Source organism: Halyomorpha halys, unplaced genomic scaffold, assembly GCF_000696795.3.
Source record: "Halyomorpha halys isolate HHAL.00 unplaced genomic scaffold, Hhal_1.1 Scaffold177.1, whole genome shotgun sequence".
NCBI classification, from domain to species: Eukaryota; Metazoa; Arthropoda; class Insecta; order Hemiptera; family Pentatomidae; genus Halyomorpha; species Halyomorpha halys.
The window spans coordinates 1,027,097-1,032,136 of NW_027114700.1; the positions used below are offsets into that span (position 1 = coordinate 1,027,097).

General features: G+C 31.7%; 1 protein-coding gene across 2 annotated transcripts in view; it reads right to left on the reverse strand.

The window, feature by feature from the left end:
• LOC106679120 (transcription factor Sox-1b) overlaps window positions 1-5,040 on the reverse strand; it is a 299,318-nt gene that overhangs the window by 177,725 nt on the left and 116,553 nt on the right. The window lies entirely within an intron of this gene.

Sequence of the window (5,040 nt, forward strand, 5' to 3'; positions counted from 1 at the left end):
ATATTGAATTTTATTTATGTATTATTGAATTAGTCTTTGAGTAACAACCGAGTTGGTCATTTCTCTCTCCTTTTTCTCTTTTTTTAGTTTTTGTGTTCTCAAACGTTTAACTTTTATATAAACTATATAATACGTCAAAAAAATGAAAATGTTGATATTTTTTGACAAATTAAAAGGAATCAAATTTTTGTGACATTAACATTAAACTTTGCATTTTCATAAAATAATTAAGGAAAATTTTGTTATATACAAGGATTATTCTGAAATTACTATAAAAATATATATTTTTATCAAATAAAGGTTTTTAAAATTTTGTAAATCCTAACGTCGAAAGACTACTTACTAGGAAACAACATGACTTGCATAATGCTGCTCTGCCGAAGGTAGAATCATACTTTGCAGTGCGTTTTGAACCACAGTAAAATCGCCGCACTTTATCTAAGGCTTTTCTACTAAATTACATGGCAAATGTTTTCATTAATTAACAGAAAAGTAAAAGTTACCCAATTATAAAGCACAAAACTCATTTTTACAATTTGGGTTGTTTTTTTTTTTTTTTAACAGTGTTATAATGTTATTTCAAGGAAGAAATTAGCCAACAATAATAATTTTTACTCTAGAAACTGAATCTAAAAATGTTAGTGTAGCAGAATATTTTGATGATTTAGTTTATATAGATGATTTACTACTGAAACAGAATTATATTTTTTAAACCATCAAAAGATACGGTATAAGCTAAAGTGTAATATAATTCTTGAACAAACTTTACTCATAAGAAGAACCTTTCCTTCCTACATGCATTATCTTTATGTGATACTACCTCAGCGTTTTACTAAAAAAGATAAAAATAAATGTGCAAAATAGTTCGAAAATCGTTGAGACATGCATAATTGATGCTATAACCTACACAGATGAAAATACTGACATGACTATAGAATTGTTTGATAGGTTACTATTTTATAATAAACTATAACAGCTATATAAAGAAAAACTCATTAAAAGTTGAAATAAAGTAATAACCAGTCGTTTCGTAGGTAAAAGAAACCTATTATACTTTACGATATCTTTGTTTTAAAAATAAAATTATTTTACAATAAAGTAATTAAATATTATCCTAAGATGAAAAGATATAGATATAAATGGATAACGCCGTTGTTCTATCGTATTATGGAATAACTGATATTACATGCCGTCTAATTTAATTGGTTCAAATAGAGATCTTACAGAAACGGCAGAAGAAAAAAAGTTTTTTTATTTATTGATATTTACAACTGAATAAAAAATACAAGTAAATTTGATCATAATGACATAATGATAATGATATGATACAGCATGTAGAGAAATTACCCAGTAGTAGAACTCTGAATTTTTACAATATAAGGTCACGAGGCCATCTTCTTTTCAGGCGCCTCGCAGGATTGCCAGGAATGGAAGAGGAAGCAAGGTTAGAAGCTAGTGGGTTTGGGTGGTTAGGGAGTTTATAATGGAAGGAATGATATCGGGTTCGGGCTTTTAAGGAACATTTAGGTCTTTATGGATGGTTTTATTAGTAACAAAATAAGGAGCATTGAGGATTTTGGATTGTACGGATTGGATACGAGAGGAATTCGAAGGTTTAGTGGAGCTCAACTCCGTATGTCCAGATAGGCCTTATTACAGTCATGTAGATCAGTCTTTTTTAATGAGTTGGAAGTTTAGACCGTTTGTCTAGTAAGTGCTGCAATAGTCGGAATCTGGTGTACTTTCCTGTCTTTTCAGGCTTGTGTGAGGATTCCAGGTTAGTCGTTTGTCAAGGTGTAAACCAAGACAACGTTTGACAGAGGTAAGAGCCACATTACTAAAGTATACTGTAGGGCAGTCGGTAGGTTTACGACGAAGAGTAAATGTGATTTGATGGGATTTATTTTTATACTCCAATTTCGACACCATTCTTCGAGGATTGTGATATGGGACTGGAGAGTTTGGGATGCAATCAAAGGGTTATTACTAACTGTGAGCACACATGTGTCATCAGCATACGTGGTAAGGATAGTGTTAGGAATTGTTGGTATGTCAGGTGTATAGACGGTGTAGGGATGAATAGGAACCATTGTGGTTTACTTGGAATTATCTATTAGTAAGAAAGGAACGGATGATGAGAAAATATGTAGGAGGTAGGAATTTACGGAGTTGGTAAAGCAGTCCCGGATGCCAGACTCGATCAAAAGCTAAAAAAAAAAGTGTAAAGTACATGACGAAGGAATTTAATTTAGATCAAAACCCGCGTCCATGTCTTAATGAATTCATTTTAAGAAATAACAAGTCATCTCTGATGGAACTTCCTTTTTTTTTTTCTTACAATACATTCTGATTTCCAGTCTGAACATTTTTAAGATTCTAGAATTCTTGAACCGCAAAACGGGAGGAAGAAAAGAGAAAAGTAGAAGTCATAAAAGAGAACCTTGACTTCTAAGAGGGACGCGGGCTCTGACTATATTCGGTGGTAAGTGGCTTGTAACGTACCGCAGCCTCTCAGAGGATGGAGCATTTTATGGCCAAACTTTAGTTTGTTAGGCTCGGCTTCGGGCTACCGGCTGTCACAACTTGTCTGCGGTTGCGCTAGTTGAAGTATGTTCCGAGCAGTGCCTAGATTTTGTCTCAAGTCAAGGAACTGCTTTTAGGCTAATGCATATAAAACAATTTAAAATAAAAATCTGTTTATTAAAAAAAAAATACTTTCACATACCGCTTTGAGATTAAATTAGTCTTGAACGTTTTAAAACAGGTATTTATTTATTTTCAAGATAAAAATATGTCTATAAATCGAACTATTGGCATAGAAACCATGGAAATAGATATAATTATCAAATTTTAAATATATATTTAAATGTATTGTTTATTACTACTAAAAATGAAAGATGGTTGTTTTACAAATAAAAATCACATAAGCCTTAAATAAAAGACAAATTTTTGAAATTTATTTTTTTTAATAAATAAAACTTCTATCCTAGGTTGCAATCTGTGATAAGACATAAAATAAGGTGATTAATTAATAAATTAGTATACACCATTAATCGGGGTAGAATGACATCTCCGATCACTGTAAGCAATGTCACTCGGTGAGAAGTTATAAAAAAAATCATAAGAAATAAACTTAAGCAATCAATCCAATAAAGCAAAGCTTTGCTGAAAGTTATTATTTAATACGTTATAAAAGTTAGTCTTTTATGAACTGATGTCTTTCAGCAGTTTCGAAGCGGAAAAAAAAAAACTTGATAACAGGAAAATAAAATTTTTAACTAGTGTAAGATAGAGAAAACATAAACAAGAAACTTTCTAATTATGAACAACGAGAGCTTCAACTTATGGCTAACAGAAATAGATGCAGCCAACGAGAGTTAGGCACAAGAGGACTAATATCGATCGGTAGTTACAAACTAACAGCATTATTAGTCACAATTATTCGGTCATTAGTTACTATGAAACTTGATTGGATAGTTGACAGGGAACGTGAGTGATTAGACACTCATTTACTTCGTTAGGTAATTGATCAATCTTAGATAACAATGTTTTTACTAGACGATTATAGGTAAATATTAGTATGAATATTTCGGAACTAACATGTAGTATGTAAATAGGATCGGCTCTAAAGGATCGCAATCATAATATTTTATGAGGTTTATAAAATTTGTAATGGCTATCTTAATATGGAGCCTATATAATGGTGATAGATAATAGGGTTCTCAAACAGGATGGTCAGGGAATACAATACAACCAACATACCCTACAAGTGCTCCTACATACATGAACCTATCCTATGTATATGTCGAATGTTTACCTACAGAATCAATGCGAATTGGCTAAGTTCAAATAACCTAGTTGCGTAGAATAGTATGTGAGTCAATTGGGTGTGTGAATACCCCAGTTCAAAACCAAAAAGTAAGAAACTGAAAAAAAATCATAATTTTTTCGATTATACTCGTCTTGTCGATGTACAATTAAAGGGCGTTTAATATCAGAGCTTGGTCATACCCGCGGTGAAATAGTCAGAGATTAAATGCCGAATTAAATAAAATTATATCTCTAAAGTACCTCTAATTATGTGTATTTGAAAAAATTAACTGTTCTCATTGTTCAAAATTGTCACCATTCAGTGATCATTTCCAGCGTTTTTGTAGGGGAAAAATAAACTTTCTAATATTTATAATGGTTTCTTCTCCGTGTAAGTTTTTTTTTACCGGCCAAGACTCCCATTAGAGTCCTAATCTGCCTAACCATGGTTTGGGGTCAATGTTTTTCATTTTGTGGGACCACCACTCAATGAAAAAAGTCAACACCCCAGGCCGGATTCGAACCGGCTCCCCCAATAGACATCAAATTGGTAAGACTGTGTCTTAACCACTGAGCCCCTCCGTGTAAGTTCATCACTCCGAGAGCGCTTTTGACACACAAGCCACACCCTTACTGGCATTGAAGTCACCCAAAAGTATGACATCTCTTTTGTTATTATAAGTTATTAAAGAAAGGATTTTTTTTAAGCATTAATAAAAGCATGTAATGAAATTAAAATGAACCTAGGTCCTAGGTCCGAATTGCCCATAACAGCCATAATGCGGTCCCATTTTCTGTTTTTCATCAACTCTAAAAGTTGTTTACTTTGCACCAAATTTTGAACTTTTTTTGATATTCTCCATTTTCCACCTAGCAAAAGGAGTCTGAAGTTTATACTTCAACTCTTTTAGAGCATAAATGGAAGCAGCTTGATTACACTTTTTTGACATCTATGTTTTTATTATTTATTTTTTTTCATAAATTGAATTTCTGTTGTTTGAAGAGCTAAGTTTATAGGCATGCAGACGACTTTCTTAAATTCATTATAAACGTTTGGGAATCAATATCAGATGCAATTATCGTAAAAAAAAAAAAAAAAAAAGTAAAATAAAAAAATATATGTTTTTGTTTAAAAATTATTTCGCAAAGAATAATGTTCAATTCAATTGAATTAGATAATCTTCTATTGTTATTATAAAAATTAGATTTTAATTTACAACCACGTAAAAC